The sequence below is a fragment of the Lissotriton helveticus genome, chromosome 7 (assembly GCF_964261635.1).
Source record: "Lissotriton helveticus chromosome 7, aLisHel1.1, whole genome shotgun sequence".
Classification (NCBI taxonomy): domain Eukaryota; kingdom Metazoa; phylum Chordata; class Amphibia; order Caudata; family Salamandridae; genus Lissotriton; species Lissotriton helveticus.
The window spans coordinates 311,157,341-311,175,407 of record NC_136068.1 but is presented as its reverse complement, the minus strand read 5'-3'; positions in this window follow the sequence as shown (position 1 = coordinate 311,175,407).

Here is an 18,067-nt window from a genome sequence, read left to right as displayed (position 1 = left end):
TTACGATTCTGCTTCAGGCACTGCAAGAAAGCAGAAGGGTGCACCAGGTTGGGGACGAGTGGGTGGGTGATCCGGGGAGGAGTGGCTAGCCCAATGTTATGGGCGCCTACTGTTTGGTCAGCCCCACGGCCGACCAAACCAGTCATAGCGCTCTCTGTTTTCTCCATGTAGCCTGCTACGCAGCATGCATGGAGAAAATGGCCTCCCCATAGACACCTGTAGGGGCGGCGTCCTAGCCAATCACACCGCTGCCATTGTAGCATTGTGATCATCTTTGGGGAGGAGAGGGAGGCTGCCTGCTTCTGCTTCCTGTGAGCAGAGAGAGAGCAGGAGACGTGACGCAGGAGTCCGGGACCAGAGGCGAAGGTAAGCTTTTTATTTTTTTATTTTATTAAATTAACCCCCCACCCACTCCCTGTGCGACCTCCCCGCCCCTCCATCCGTAAGTCATGCCGGCAGCGACTGATACTCTGGTGCGAGTAGCACTAATAAACAAATGAAATGCATGTGAAAGAGGGGCTATGGAGAGATGAGGGTTGCTGTTGGAGGGTGGTAATGATGGAATTGGTGAAGAAAGAGATTAGGGGGTGGGTAGAAAAGATTGTCGTACCAGGCACTACTAGTGCTAAAACTTACCATGCTATGGAGGTAGTGTGTTGATCATTGTGGAGACATGCCATATATACCATGGGCTCAATGTTTGATAGTGCTGCTTTTTAAAGATAATTAATAAATCCGTTTTTCTTAAAAAAAAAAATTACTTAAACACTTTGCAACGGTCTAATAGTACCTCCTTAATTGGTATGTGAATTCTAAGTTTGATTATATGATTTTTTTAAACAAAAATTATTAAAGTTATTTTATTTAAAATTGAATAACCGATTTGTTCTCAATGTAAAGTTGATCACTGTGCTTGGTGTAGAGCCGGGCCAGGCCCTTCTGGCAGCAGCCGCAGCTAAGGCAAGATCTATTTGTGCTGCTTGCCTGTTGGAAAGACCCTGGGAAGTGTGATCAGTCAATGCTGAAAAAATGTGTCTGTTGCCTGAAAACTGAATCATGTTGCCCAGAGTGTCTCCAAAAAGAACAAGAGTCTGGACCAAGACAGTCAAGAACTCCAGATTCCTGCACAAGTTCTGCTTTTAGCTGATATCACTGAAGATCAAATGTAGACAGTTGTGCAGCATCTAAGACCACAAGGCAGTAGTTGAGCCAGTCTGATAAGGCAGTCCCAGCTTACAGCACCCCTGTTATTACTAAAACACTGCCAAGGCTACGGTCCCATCCTCTCTCCTGAGGGTGCCCTCGACTCAGCCCCCTGTTGCCCCTTTCTCCCACTGCCAGCAGCATCTCGCTCATTGTAGTCCCGTCCCTCCACTCCTCGAAGTCTGTCATACTAAGGGCATCTTAAAGGCAGGGAGAAGACACATGTGCGTGGTCTTGGGAAGAGTTTCAGATCCATTTGGCAGAACCAGACACACATAACTCTATTCTTGGAATAATAAGAGGGATTAAGGAGAATTTTGGGCTTGGGTTGTGAGATAATCCTTTTATCCTTCCACGGTCAATAGGCTTAGCTCCAATAAGTTGGGCAACAGTTCCTCAAGGTATAACTTTTGGATGTATGCTTCTGTTAGTGCGGATGAGAATGAGTAGCCAGGCATACAATCATCCATACCCATGCGAAACAGAGTTCTGAGAAGTAGTCTTCTCTCACTAGTGGACAGCGGTCAGCGCAGGAGGTAGAGCTTGGAAGGCTGAGGCATGTAGAGGGACATGTCAGCACAGGGGCAGGGATAGGAAGGACCTTTAGGTTGGCTTGCAGGGATCCCAGTGAAGAAGCATGTCTGTACTGTGGAGAACATGACTAAATGGGGACATTGGCATTGGGCTCTGGAAGTCCCAGTAAAGGAACCTTAGCACTGTTAGATGGAGTTGAGGCTCTGTGAAAAAAGGAAACTCAGCACATGGGTCTTGAAGGCTAGTTTCCACTCTTACACACTGCCTTTCACATATTCCATCTTGTAAACTGCAGGGCATGCATATGCCCAAAGTACGGCTTCCTCTGGTGAAGGTACCATCCAAGGCTAGGCACATGCTGAGGGTGCTCACAGCAGTGGCGTAACGAAACTTGAGGGGCCCCCTGCAGGGTATGTGAAGGGGCTCCTCCGAACTCAATCTGGAGCTCAACAGCCGAAGTGCGCTACTGAGGGGGCCCCCTGGAGGTTGCCCCCCCCTGGACCACCGGGGTTGCAGGGGTCTGTGTTATACCACTGGCTCACAGATACGTTGTGGCCAATGGATCTGGGCTTGCGACCTAGTCCCTATACACCTACGATGGTTGGAAGCCAGGAGGTGCAGGAATCTGGACCATACCGCGTACGAGCCATCGGCTACTCAGACTTGGGGAGGTCAACAGCAACGGGGGCTACCACCCTGACTGCACAGACCAAATTTTCATTCACTTGGATTATGTAGGAGTTTGATGAGATAGAAAAGAGGGCAAGGAGACGGGGTGGAAGTTGCTAGATTAGGTGAAAAGGTAGAAGAAATTAAGAAAAACAGAAGGTTGATATGCAATGGGACTGCATTGAAAGAGGTTGGGAGAGGAGGGGCAACTATGGGGGAGTGATATTGAGGAGATAAATAAACTAGGAGGGACATAGAAGGGTTGGTTATAATGGGATTTGAAGTAGAGAGAATAAAGGCAGAGGAGCCACAGCGTTAAAAATGGGCAAAGGATATAGCAAAGACAGAAAGAAAAAAAAAGATGGGAGAGTAGACAAAAGGAGAAAAGATAAAAAGGGGGACTGGAAAGAAAGAAAAGGTGCAGGATAGGAAAGAAGAATATTAGGAAAGAAAAAAATAACAGAAAGACGGAGAGGGAAGAAGATTTGGAGGAGCGGGTGAGGGAAATGGGAGATTTGGGTGAAGAGAGAAAAGGGGACATATATGGAGAGGATGAGCTTTGGAAGGAAGATAGTACAAAAAGAAGAAGTGAATAAGCCAGAAATGCTGAGGAAACGAAAGAAAGGAGTGTAAAACATAAAAAGGAGAGAAAAAGGGAGAGAAAGAAGGAAGGATGATAATAACAAAAAAGGGATAGGTAACAAGAGTGGAGGGAAAAGGGGTGAAATGTACAAATAGAAGACAATCAGAGCAACACCGAATCCACTAGGTTAGTGGGTTAATCTCTTAGGGAACTACATTTATTAGTACAATAGTTAAGAGGCTTGGTAAATGGTTGCCAGGTAAAAGCTGTTATCTGAGGGGGGAGAGGTGGTTTTGTAGTTGTGTTCTTCGACTGTAACAAATTGAAAACTTGAATGAAACAGATTTTCAACAACAAGCATTTGCAATGCTATAGGTCTCGCATAAATTAAGTTTGAGCTATTGGCATTGCTAAATATTGCAACACCAATTGCAACAAAAGTCTATAAATTGTAGGCCAAAAAAATGTGTTTTTGTTTTTGAAGCAATGGTGGCATGCTGCGCTTTAGATGAATATGTTTAAAAGTAAAGTGCGCTATACTGCTGTTGCTACAATAGTTAATTGTGGATGCGTTAACAATTGATGTGTGCACTGATGGCTGGCGGTGTGCGTGCCTGTAGAAATTGTGCACTGATGGCTGGTGGTGTGTGTGCCTGGTGGAAGTGTGCACTGCTGGCTGGTGGTGTTTGTGGCTGGTGGAAGCGTGCACTGACGGCTGGTGGTGTGTGTGCCTGGTGAAAGCGTGCACTGATGGCTGGTGGTGTGTGCCTGGTGAAAGCATGCACTGATGGCTGGTGGTGTGTGTGTGCCTGGTGAAAGCATGCACTGACGGCTAGTGGTGTGTGTGTTCCTGGTGAAAGCGTGCACTGGCGGCTGGTGGTGTGTGTGTGTGCCTGGTGAAAGCGTGCACTGGCGGCTGGTGGTGTGTGCCTGATGGAAGCGTGCACTGACGGCTGGTGGTGTTTGTGCCCGGTGAAAGTGTGCACTGACGGCTGGTGGTATTTGTGCCCGGTGAAAGCGTGCACTGATGACTGACGGTGTCTGTGTCTGGTGTAAGTGTGCACTGATGGTGTGGTTGTGTGTGTCTGGTTGTGTGTGTGGTTGTCTGTGGATGTGTGTGTGGTTGTGTGTGAGGTTGTGTGTGTGGTTGTGTGTGTGTGTGGTTGTGTGTGTGTGTTTGTGGTTGTGTGTGTTGTGGTTGTGGTTGTGTGTGTGGTTGTGTGTGTGGTTGTGTGGTTTATGGTTGTGTGTGTTGGTTGTGGGGTTGTGGTTGTGTGTGCGGTTGGGTGTGTGGTAGTGTGTGTGGTTGTGTGTGGTTGTGGGTGTGATTGTGTGTCTGGTTGTGTGTGTTGTGTGTGTGGTTGTGTGTGTGTGCTTGTGTGTGTGCTTGTGGCTGTGTGTGTGGTTGTGTGTGGTTGTGTGTGTGTGTGTGTGTGTGTGTGTGGTTGTGTGTGTGGTTGTGTGTGTATGTGTGTGTGTGTGGTTGTGTGTGTGGGTGTGTGTGGGTGTGGTAGTGTGTGTGTGGTTGTGTGGTGTGTGCTTGTGGGTGTGGTTGTGTGTGGTTGTGTGTGTGGTTGTGTGCGTGTGGTTGTGTGCGTGTGCTAGTGTGTGTGTGGTAGTGTGTGTGTGTGGTTGTGTGTGTGTGTGTGTGTAGTTGTGTGGTTGTGTGTGTGGCATTGCCAATAGGTCTCGCCTTTGGGACCTTATGTGTTTAGCCAGAACGTTTGGCTATGTTGTAGATCATTGTGGCTGCTGAGCAGTATGTTGAAAACTTATAATAAAAAGTGTTAAGCATTTTTGTTACCTTTATACAAACAAAGGCAACATTATATGCAACTGAAAAACCTGATTGAAAAAAGATTTTAACACAAAAATTGTCTTCTACTATTTTCTTTGTGCTTGCACTGCTGGCAACTACTTCCTGCCTGTTCTCATGCTTGTTTGTTATAATTTTTTTGTTATGGGGGAGCAGGACATAAATAACGGGGGAGTGGATGTTTGAAAACAGTAATTTAATTAGAACACGAGCAGCGGACAGACACTAGGGGAGAATCAACAAATGGCAGATTCCAAGGGCAGACTGACGTGATGCTTAGGTGGTGCGCTGATGCAAAATGGTGGTGGTGAATGATGTTTGGGGCTCAGATGGTGACACTATATGGTGTGGATTGGAGGTACGTTGTGAATTGTGGAGTTTTGGAGTTTAAATATGTTGTTTGGTGTGTAATTATGCGCTGTGTATTGGAAATGTGTGGAGTTGAATTGTGTGGCCTGGAACTGTGGTGTTCTGTGAAATTATGCTTAGTGAAATTGTGACATGGTGTGGAGTGCATTTTGCATTAAGTGCAGTGTATTTGTGTAGCATATAATTATGTTTGTAATCACAGGGGGTACGATTTGGGTGCCTGCACTGTGTTGTGTTTATTTTTTTAAACTTCACTGACCTTTTTTAATTATTTGCGGCTGCCTCACACTCCCCGTTCCACCCCGAGCTTTGCTCGTTTGATGTGGAGGGAGTTTCTTACTATCACTTGCTCTGCCTTTGTTCATACTTCCGGCGGAAGGGGGGAGCAGTCTAGTTGTCATCACGCTCCTTTCCTTCATAACCGATGTGCTGGGCGACGCGCAGCGGACGCGCGCAGTGGGCGCACCAAAGGCAAGCCCGTCTGTGCCCGTCCGCGCCTGTACATCGCCTCTTTCCAGGACCCCTGGCCATCCCCAGTCCTGCCCTATCTATTATGGGAGGGATGAACTCCTGGCTAATAATACTTGCTCAGCTTTCTGTACGGCTAATCCTCCTAACCTAGGGGACGCCCCGTGGGACTGCCCTGTCTGCGGTACCTTTTCCATTCCGACCCCTGCCTTCCCTGCTTGCGTTGACCGACGTAAGCCCCAGACTCAGCTGAAACTTCTTCAACTTAATGTCAGATCTTTGGCAAAACACCATGCCGAAATACATGGTCTAATCTCGGAAGAACGTCCGGATATATTTTTTCTGTGCGAAACCTGGTTAAAAGATGACTTAGTAGCGATATCAAACCTGGCCTTACCTCTTGGGAACTCCATGTGTACTCTAAACAGAGACAGGGGAGGTGGCCTAGCGGTCGTCTTCAAATCTTAACTCAACTCCTGCCTATTCAACAAAGTACGCGTGGCAGAATGTGAAGCGGCGCGCTTCCAGGTGACTGTGAGCCCACAGTTTTCTTTATCAGGCCTCCTAAAATATCGTCCTCCTGATCCAGCCACTAAGTTTAAGGAAGTGCTCCCGGAGGTAGTTAATGAGCTTGCTGCAGGCTCTGCAAATTTTAGTATTTGTGGGGATCTCAATCTCCACCTAGATCGTAATCAGGATAACGCCACCTTTATTGCAGATCTGGCTGCCCTCCAGCTGGATCAACTAGTCTCCGGACCCACTCACGCGGCAGGACACCTGCTAGACCCCCTATTTTCCAATCTTCAATCAATAACTATGGAATTACCTATTCCCATGGCCTGGACTGACCATTTCCTGGTCAGATGGTTCGTCCCGCTCATGGAGCCCCCTAACGCTGGGACTCCAAGATCGGTCTTTAAACGCCCGTGGCACAAACTGAAGCTTGGTGATTTTCATAATTTTCTCAGCGCCAATCCTCTAGACAATTGTCTTGACTACGACCGGTTCTGTGACTGGATCCTGCGAGGTCTAGACGCCTTAATTCCTGCTAAATGGGTGAAAGGGCGCATCTCTACCACCAACCCTTGGTATAACAACTCTTTAACCACGCTGAGGAAAGCCTGTAAACAGGCAGAGCGCGACTGGAGGAGAGATTATGTACCGAAGAAAAAAAACGCATTATTTGACGAAAGTCAAACTCTACCACAGAGCGATCTGCAGCCTTCTATGCCATGGAGATTAGCTCCAGTTCTAACCCCACCAAATGTATCTTTAAAATCCTTAAAGATCTTAGGACCAGGAAAGTGAATACCCCGGTTGTACCATCTTCGCATCATTGTGATGAACTGGCAACCTTTTTTGTCAACAAAGTGCGCACTATCTATCTATCCTTCCCGGACCCCAGCTCCCTCCCCGCCTATGTGAGGCCTAGTGCAGGATCCAGGGTCTCTCTGCCATCTATTCCGTCCCTTTCGGAGGCTGAATTGACTCGGCTCAGTGGCAACATTAGGTCGGGTTCCCCCCTGGACCCCCTGCAGCCATCACAATTCAAGGAATCCCTTTCCATCTTTAGGGAACCTCTTTGCAATATAATCAACAGCTCCTTGTCATCTGGGACCGTCCCTGCATCTTGGAAGCAAGCTTGGGTTTCTCCCATCTTGAAAAAAACCAATTTGGATCTCTCTAAACCAGAGAGTTTCCGACCAATATCCCTCCTGCCTAGGGTAGCTAAAATCGCGGAAGCACATGTCAACAACGTGCTAACTCGCTTCGTGAATGACCATAACATCTTGGCTCCTTCTCAGAATGGGTTCCGACCGGGCCATAGTACGGAAATTGCCCTTCTGGCCACCACGGAACGTCTGCGAATTCTCATGGACAAAGGTCAAAGTGCGGCACTGGTCTTGTTAGATCTCAGCGCCGCCTTTGATACGGTGTCCCATGAGATGCTACTCCGCAGGCTTGAAGAGGCAGGGATAGAGGGCTTAGCCTTGGACTGGCTTCGCTCATTCCTGGCTAATAGATCTTTTCGAGTCTCGGTTCCCCCTTTCTCCTCCCAGATCCACGCCATCGATCAAGGGGTGCCTCAGGGCTCGGCCCTGAGCCCACTACTCTTCAACTTATACGTCCAGCCTCTGGCTGCGGTCGCCAAGCTATGGGACCTTACGATGGTTTCCTATGCTGACGACACGCAGCTGGTGGTTACCTTGGCGGACGGTTCTTCTCCCTCTGCCTCCAGATTCAAAGACGGCATGACGGCAGTTGCAGATTGGATGGCTGCTAACTGTCTACAGCTCAATGCCAGGAAAACGGAGGTTTTGTTGGTGGGTAAGAATGTCAATCTGTGGAATGAGCTGTGGTGGCCGTCAGCCCTAGGATCACTACCATCTCCTAAAAATGTAGTAAAGAACCTTGGTGTCCTGATGGACTCTTCCCTTTCCTTCCAGGCCCACACTAAGCAGCTAGCCGCCTCCTGTTTTTGTACCCTACGAGGCCTTAGATCCACCCTAAAATACTTCGACCCCTCGGTTCGCCAACTCATTATACAAGCCACCATCCTCTCCCGCCTTGATTATGCAAGCTCCCTCCTTTTGGGGGCGAACAAGGCTGAAATACAGAGAATGCAGCGCATTCAAAATGCTGCTGCCAAAGCCTTGGTGGGCCTGCCACGCTTTTGCTCTGTCTCCAGCACTATTCGAAAGCTGCACTGGCTTCCTAGTAAAAGACGTATCCATTTCAAGACACTCTGTCTTTCTTTTAAAATCCTGAAATACGCGAGCCCTGCCCTGTTGGGCAACCTGATTACCCACTATGTTCCTTCTCGCCCTCTTCGCTCGGCAGAACTTCACTTGACGGTTGTGCCCAAAATTAGGCTCTCCAGGACAGATGGGCGTGCTTTCAGGTATCTCGCTCCCAAGCTGTGGAACTCCCTTCCCGTACATATCCGTGCCATTGACTGTCTGTCTGCTTTCAGGAAGGCCATCAAGACCTTCCTGTTCCCTTCACTTTAGTCTTTATTAGTTTTGTTTTTCCTCTCAGGCTGGTATATTCCTGTTGTGTCCTCTCGCGGGCAGCGCCTGGACACCCCTTCGCTGGGGCAGCTGTGCGCTCTACAAAATGGCTAACATAACATAACATAACACTGAGTGGTATTGTGTGGAGTGTTTGTTGCATTTAGTAGAGTGTAACTATGTAGCATATAAGTATGTGGAGTGTATTTATGTTGCATTGAGTAGAGTATAGGTATGAGGTGTGTAATTATATGGCACTGAGTGGTATTATGTGGAATGTATTTACGTTGCATTAAGAAGAGTGTAATTATGTGGTGTGTAATTATGTGGCGCTGAGTGGTAATATGGAGAGTGTATGTGGTATTCAGTAGCGTGTAATTATGTGGCGTGTAATTATGTGGCAATGAGTGGTATTTGGAGTGTATGTTGCATTGAGTGCAGTGTAATTATGTAGCATATAATTATATGGCACTGAGTGGTATTGTTTGGAGTGTATGTTGCATTGAGTGCAGTGTAATTATATAGCATATAATTATGTGGCACTGAGTGGTATTGTGTGCAGTATGTGTTGCATTCAGTAGAGTGTAATTATGTGGTGTGTAATTATCTGGCACTGAGTGGTATTTGGAGTGTATGTTGCATTGAGTGCAGTGTAATTATGTTGCATATAATTATGTGGCACTGAGTGATATTATGGGGCGGTTATGTTGTATTCAGTAGAGTGTAATTGCGTGGCGTCTAATTATGTGGCACTGAGTGTTATTATTTGGAATGTATGTTGCATTGAGTTCAGTATAGTTCAGTTCAGACAGGTTTTATTCGACAAAAGTCATAAAAGCAAACAGTACATACAAAATAGAGTTTAGACATATAAATAAAATTTGATCTTGAGAAATCTGTACATATATACATATAAAACCCAAAAGTTCATTATACAATTAAAACATTTCATCTATATAGTTAGCCAATTATATACATAATTAAAAATAGATTCCGGTATAGTGATTACATGTTAATCTTTGAGCATTCTACTTCTGATGGTCCATGCCCAGCCCAAATACTTTGCCACGGCTATACAAGTTCAGTATAATATTTTAGCATATAATTATGTGGTACTATGTGGAGTGTATTTATGTTGCATTAAGTAGAGTGTAATTATGTTGCATGTAATTATGTGGCACTGAGTGGTATTATGAGGAGTGTATGTTGTATTCAGTAGAGTGTAATTGTGTGGCGTGTAACTACATAGCACTGAGTGGTATTGTTTGGAGTGTATGTTGCATTGAGTGCAGTGTAATTATGTAGCATATATTTATGTGGCACTGAGTGGTATTGTGTGGAGAGTGTGTTGCATTCAGTAGAGTGTAATTATGTGGTGTGTAATTATGTGGCAATGGGTGGTATTTGGAGTGTATGTTGCATTGAGTGCAGGGTAATTATGTTGCATATAACTATTTGGCACTGAGTGGTACTTGGAGTCTATGTTGCATTGAGTGCAGTGTAATTATGTGGCGTAAAATTATGTGGCACTGAGAGGTATTTGGAGTGTATGTTGCATTGTGTGCAGTGTAATTATGTGGCGTGTAATTATGTGGCACTGAGTGGTATTTGGAGTGTATGTTGCATTGAGTGCAGTGTAATTATGTGGCATGTAATTATGTGGCACTGAGTGGTATTTGGAGTGCTTGTTACATTGAGTGTAGTGTAATTATGTGGCACTGAGTGATATTTGGAGTGTATGTTGCATTGAGTGCAGTGTAATTATGTGGCACTGAGTGGTATTTGGAGTGTATGTTGTGTTGAGCACAGTGTAATTATGTAGCATATAATTATGTGGCACTGAGTGGTATTGTGTGGAGTGCACGTTGTATTCAGTAGAGTGTAATTATTTGGCATGTAATTACGTGGCACTGAGTGGTATTTGGAGTGTATGTTGCATTAAGTGCAGTGTAACTATGTTGCACATAACTATGTGGCAATGAGTGGTATTTGGAGTGTATGTTGCATTGAGTGCAGTGCAATTATGTGGCGCGTAATTATGTGGCACTGAGTGGTATTTGGAGTGTATTTGCATTGAGTGCAGTGTAATTATGTGGCGTGTAATTATGTGGCGTGTAAATATGTGGCACTGAGTGGTATTGTTTGGAGTGTATGTTGTATTGAGTGCAGTGTAATTATGTGGCGTGTAAGTAAGTGGCACTGAGTGGTATTTGGAGTGTATGTTGCGTTGAGCTCAGTGTAATTATGTAGCATATAATTATATGTCACTGAGTGGTATTGTCTGGAGTGTATGTTGCATTAAGTGCAGTGTAATTATGTAGCATATAAATATGCGGCACTGAGTGGTATTGTGGGAAGTGTGTGTTGCTGAGCAGCCAGGCAATACAGAACCATTTAAATTATTTTGTGCACAAACAAGCAGAGAAAAACTTATAGAAACTTAACTTTGCCTCTCTCAGCACTGTATTACACAACTACCGCAGACTGTATCAATTTATTTTCATAGACTGAATAAGTTACACCAAAAGCCAGAAGGTTTCAGTGGACATGATCAGTGGAAATGTTCTAAGCCCTTCTCGTGTGCAATCCTCTGATAGAGTAATGAGGGCTAGTGAGATCTTAGTTTGTCCTGCTCCAAATAGATACAGAAGTGGAGAACGACAGAGAGAAGGAAGGTGGTGAAGGAGGAGAATGCCAAAGCGCACAAGAGGAATGGAAAGAGGGGGCACAGGGAAGGGAGAGGATTAGCGGGAGAACGAAAAGCGCAGATTCTAAAATAGTGAAAGTAACAAGAGACAAGGTTTTAACAAAACGCCAGAAGATTCACGCGTAGATGCACTACACACTGCAGTGAGAAGTTCTGAGCAGCCAGGCACATATGATGGGGGTGCGGGGGAGACCATTCCTTTGAAGTGTTTAAAGCCTGATGCCGGCTCACAGGCTGCCAAATGGAGTGCGATGTGCACGCGCCTGCACACATGCACTGTAGGCAATCCGCCTTTGGGTGCAATTTTGAGAGCCCTTACTTAAGCCCCACTTGTATTTTGGCTGTTTCTGTCACTGCATCCAGATATATGATACAGCAACTAGCAGCATACTGACAATAAGTAGGGTCTATTGGGTTTGTCAATGGTTGTTAGTTGCGTAAGATAAATAAGCAGCAACGATGGCTTGGGCTATAGTATGCGGCAGGGATGGGTATAAAAAAAAAGAGGCCAAATTATGCTGTATAATGCAGCACATTTGGGTGCATGGGAGGACTAAACAGGTGCAAGCTGAGGAAAGATAGTGGGAACACAAGTCACTTGGGGGACATTACCTGGCCTGTAGTCACATCACACGGCTGATGTTCGCTCATCCAATACCTGGCCTATCTGAAGAGAGCACATAGTGATGGTCAGCTATGTGTGAGTGTGTGAAGGGGTGCACAGCGCTGAATGAGGTTACAATGGGTTGAGAGGGGGTGAAGGGTTAAATAACTTGCAATACCACCTACCATAGTCCTGCCCTAACAGCCCCACATAACGCCTTAATTTGCTAAAATGTGAGGGACAGTACAGCACCAAAAAATTTATTGAAAGGATAACGCCAGCAGTGTGGGTAATGTAATAAAGGGAGTGGCTTAAATAACGTGCAAAAAAACCAAGGTTTAAATATACTTTTATTTTGTAATGAATAACAGAATTTTAAAACTTCACCAATATGTGCAACTGCATTTACGGCACATTTGCCTCTCTTAACGCGGATACTGATCTTTACGAGGAGGAAAAAAATGGAAAAATAGCAAGCAGAGAAGTGAAGGAGAATGTAGCAATTTGTCAAACTGTGAAGTGGAATGCTTTAGAAATGCATTGACACCTTGTTTGAAAAAGACTCCCAAGTGCAACCGCCAACCAGTCTGGACTGATGTGAAACATCCAAACAGTTACTACTTGTGGTTAAATGCGAGTCTACCGTAGCTAAATAAAGACAATGGTTCTCTCCTCGTAAAGATCAGTATCAGCGTGAGGAAAGGCAAATGTGGCGTCAATGCAGTTGCACATATGGGTGAAGTTTTTAAAGCAAAATAGGCTGTTCGTAGCAGTCAAAAGCACAGAACGAAACAGAGATGTCCAATAAGGAAGTCAAAAACATTTTTTTTTTAAACAGAAGTAGAGTTGTCTGGACCTTAAGTAAATGCTTAATCTAATAATAACAGGGACAGAGGGAAACGTGAGAAGGAGCTGCAATTACATAAAGTGTATTACTTGTGGACGAGGCTGGCTTTATGGAATTAAGCTAATAATAACAGGGACAGAGGAAATTGCAACAAGCTCTCGGCATTGCATGGCAGGGGAGCGGATTCCTTGTGTTTAAGAGCTTGCAGGAGGAGCGGCTCCTTTAACAAGCTCTCAGCATTGCGTGGCGGGGGCGGGGGAGCGGATTCCTTTGAAGTCTGATGCCTAGGCTCACAGGCTGCCAAATGGTGTGCGATGTGCACGCTCCCGGCGCACATGCACCATAGGCAATCCGCTTGGAAAAGCCTTTTTGGTAGCATTTTTGAAAGCCCCTTTACTTAAGTCTCGGACACAACGCATGCGCGTTGGCTCAGTAAGACCTAAGAAAGGAGGATAGAAATACAATGGTGGTAAACAAGGAGGTCAGAGAAAAGGAATGAGATAAGTGGGAGAGAAGCATAGTCAAGAAATAGATTAGATAGAGAAAGGGTGGAATGAGAGCAAGGAGAGGGAGATTAGAGGGAGTTTAGAGAAGAGAGAATGCCTTGATGAGGACTGAAAATAAGAGGCAAGATGAGGGAGAAGTAGAGGAGAGCGAAAAGGGGGAAAGAAAAGTGGGGAAGATAAGGAGGAGCAAGTAGACAAGACAAAAACTTAACAAGCATTTACAATGCAATGGTTTCGCCTTTTGAAAAGTTTGAGCTATTGGCATTGTAAATGACAAAATTTGTATTTATGTGTTGGTTTTGAAAACAGATAAATAAATGGCATTATCATTTACAATGCCAATAGTTTAATCTTGCGCAGCTTTCGACAGGCGAAACGTAAAAATGTCTGATACTCATCTAAACTGCTCTAATGCCCCTAGGCCAAGACCGTGCTATATGAAACTGCAAAATAATACAAATAAATCCAAAATATATGAAGTTGTTTGGATTTGAATTATAGAGTAATTGAATGGTATGGGGAGAAACAAAATGAGATTAAGTGAAAATGGAGACTATCGACAGAAGGCTCTAAACATCACATGTAACCTCAACTACTGACCTGGCAGGACCGGGGTGACGGTCCATTAGCATGTCTGTGCCATGCGAAGTGACAGCAAAACGCCCCCGAGGCACTACCCGCGCCTTCGGAGGGTCATGTGAGGACTGCAGCCCCCTCTCTTTCTCTCCCTGGTGTGAGCAGCCAGGACGGGTCTCTTCTTGTAGTGCCCTCCTGCAGAGACAGCCTTCAGTAGCTGAGGTGAGGTATAGGACCGAGCTCTCTCTCAGCGTGACAAGAAAGACCATGAAATGCAAGGAAAAGTGTTAGAGCCCCCTGGCGGCCGACATGGGAACAGGCGCCACAGTGGATCTTTCTCTGCGAACAAGTTGTTACTGAAAGGAAAGTGCGTCTTTGTTGCCTTTCTAGCGCCTCTATTTTACTCATGCTAATTGATCTGTACAATACAAGGCACTAGAGTTAACTGACTAGTTTCGTGCTTGCTTTTGTTCTGTGAAATAATTGCAAATGGTAACCGATGACAGATGCATTTTGTCGTAAACTTTTAAAGCACCGCAGTACACCTCTAGCAGGTTATATTGTCCGTTGTAACTATTTCACAGCTGCTAAACGGGTAAAGGTTGCTTTCTTCTAAAGCGGCAAACACAAAGTGCATCCGATTGTTCGACATGGGTATCTTTACGTTCAGATGTCCACATGCTGGCGATACGGGCCTGGGTTTCAAAGTAAAATAATACAAACTCTACTACATAAAACGTAACTTCATCGCACAGGCCTCCATTGAAAATCCGTGTCCCTAAATGTACAGATAATTTAAACAGTTCAAATGCAATGAAACGAATCGTGCAGTCTGTTTTGGCGGATTTGTGAAAATAGAGACGATTTGGCGCGCTTTTCGGAACCTTTATTGGTTCTAAACAGACATGAAGCGTTCAGTACAGGCCTCAGTGGTGCGTTAGTTGCCCTTAGACGCTGCTCTCCCCGCCCTGCGTGCCCTTCCCTGCCCCTTCCTGCGGTGCCACAATCATTAACGAGGCCGCGGCCTCTTATCTCATCTCCAAGGTGCTGCCTTGAAGGTTAGGGGAATAAAGCGGCCGGAGGGCGTGGGTTACCCGCAGTCACGCGCCCTCGCCACGAGGCGCCCTTGGTGCGTGCACGTCCCGGCCCTGAGTCCCGCTCCATACTCACTCTTTATTGTGAGTTTAAGGCGGCCTGCCAGGGGGTACAACCGTGAGAGCCCGCACTGTAGCGCAGCTCTGAAAAAGTGCTCTTTGTGTGATTAGTGGCAGCAGGAATTCTTATTTGTAATACTTTATACATATGTGCGTGTGGTGCGTGTTCTGCCAGTGGTATGCATTTGCAGTGCAAACCAGTTTCACGCCTTCCCCTCCCGGGCCCAAGGGTTCTAATGCAAGCCGGTGTGTGGGGGAGCTTGGCGTGTGTAGTGGCATCCGGCAGCGTGGGGGGATCTGTAGCTGTGCTTGTGGTTAATAGACGTCTCATAAATGTGTCCTGTAACCCAAAATCCGACATACAGCAGGATAGCCGAAGAGACTCCGTGGCCTGCTTCCTACCCACGCAGAGAGATTTCACAAAAACTTTCCTCACGTCTTCCCAAGTAATGATTTTGCCAGAACACCACAGTCGCCCCAGAAGCTGAAGGAAACGCACAGCTCACCACAGCAACGGGCACACGGACAGCGGGAGGGGGGACGGCACACGGACAGCGGGAGGGGGGACGGGCACACGGACAGCAGAAGGGGGGACGGGCACACGGACAGCGGGAGGGGGGACGGGCACAAGGACAGCGGGAGGGGGGACGGGCACACGGACAGCGGGAGGGGGGACGGAGGAAGGCAGGACAGCAGCAAGCACTCACCAGAGGTCGGGGCAAATGACAAAATAAAAGGTGGCCAAAAAAAAAAAAAAGTAAACGCCCACCGCCGCAATGACGTGTTAAAAAGGGGCAGGATGAGAAAAAATCTCCGGAAACGCCCACCAATCGCCTCGGGAAATGACGGACAGTTCTCTCTTCCAATGGCTAGCCTCCATTTATGGAGCTAACCAATGGAAGAGAGAGGCTGAACTAAAGCACACAGTGTAAGACATAAGATTTCGCCCTGGGCGGAGCACTGCTTCGCAGTGCTACGGCCAGGGCGAAACCTAAAAAGGAAGGAACAAGATAAGGAGAGGAGATAGAGTGGAAGTAGATAGGGATAAGAAAACATTTGCGGAGGAGATAAGCGATTTATGGTGATTACAAAGATAGAGGAATGATACGTAGAAAGATTAGGGCCCAAGATTCAGTGTGGTCATGCCCATAGGTGCAAGGAACTGTAATGGGTGTGTTTTAATACCAATCCAGATGTGACGGAGATCAATTTTTTTCTGGTTGGGATTAGGGAGCGTGGTACCCTTGCTATGCCACTGATTTTGTAGCTTGCATGTGGTGTGTGCATGCAGATTAAGTTGTTCCTTGTATTCCACGCATGCAGCCTTGTCTTCAGTGCACAAAGCACCTTTATTACGGAACATTGAGGAAAAAAACTAGAGGGAACATTGCCTGCAAGCACTGCTTAATTTATAAAACAGTAAGTGCAAGGGCACAAGGTATTTCACACAAGTCCCTTGCAGCTGGCAGCACTCACTTGTCACCTTAAACTGTAGAGTTAAGTCCTAGTTTTATCACTTAAAGGAATATTAATTAGCTAAATGTTCCACTAACGAAATCTACTAAAAAGCAAACAGACAGCGCCACTGAGTGGTGGATTCTAATAAATAAATGCAGGTAAATAAGTGCAACCCTGACAAACACTGCCACAAATTAAGCACAGCCTGCAAGTGAGAGAGAAGCTCTGAGTGTGCGCCAATCTGCTGCCTAGAGGGACACTGAGGGATCGGAGACTTTCTCATCTGCCAAAGCTCCCATCCAGTTCCAAATACAAGGACAATGAATTCCTTTCGTCTGAGCTGCATTTCACCAGGGAGCGGGTGTCCAAGTCACAAGGAGCTCAGCTGAATACAGCCCCACCTTTCCTGTAAACCCAGCAGCCCACCAAGGGGAACAAGGATTTAATCTGTTACATCCCTTTTCAAGTTTGCCGAGAGATAAACTGAGAAATTATGTTTGTTTGTTTTTAGGAAAAATGAGCAATTTGCTCTTGGTACAGGTAATGGTTACCCACAACATTTCTGGGAAGGGTCAAACTTGCTTCCCACACCATAAAAATATTTGAATCTTCCATGAATATCCCTTCAGAAACTAGGGCTTTTTAGCACGTTCAAGTAATAATCGAGCTGTAAAATGCACTATTTTGCCCTATTGTTTTCAAAACATTTCCAAGATGGGTGTTCTACCTCGATCCTGCCTATAGGAAGTCAGGCTCGGGGAATCCAAGCAGTTCAATTCTAGTAAGGTGACCCAACTACTAAAAAGATCACAACTTACATTATAATAAACAAAACCACTGGTCCTATGTCATTCTACGGCTGCCGCGTTTTTCCAGATAATTATGGATGTACTACACGTGCCACTCAATCCAACATCGGCTTCAGAATTTGCAAATATCATCAAGGAAAAAAATTGTTTCTAGGTCAGACGGATCAAACGTTATTAAAACAGCCCCACCAGTGCGAGGCAGTGACTGGCCTTCCTGAAAAGGTTAACTCGCACCTCTCGGTTGCCAATAGCTGTGTTCTGTGCTAAACTGCTACTATTGATGTGTGAAACCTTTTCCCAAATAGTATTATGTGTTTGAATGAAAAAATAGTGAAATACAGTTGCCGAATATGCCACATTATGCCGCATAATTATTTTTCTTTCCGCATACGTTAATCAATTACGCCTCATATTGTGATCCTTCACTTCTGTATAATTCCATTAACCCTCTAAATTATAGGGTGGTTCAAACTTGTATTCAGCAGACCGAAAACACAAACCACTTATGTGGGTGCATTTAATACTTTAGTATTTCGCCAATTTTATAACCTGACACTTATTGTCTAGATAAGGATCTCTGCAGCAAATGCTTTAATCCCCTGAGCTACCTTAGAAAGCCGCCTCTGTTGGCTAATACAGTGTGCATGGGAGCACTTTTGCCACTTTAAGGTAAAGTAAGACGTGTCATTTGTAATTGTGAGCAGCATGTCGAGCTCCCAAATGTCTGTCCTAAAAGTCAGTCCATTTGTTTTT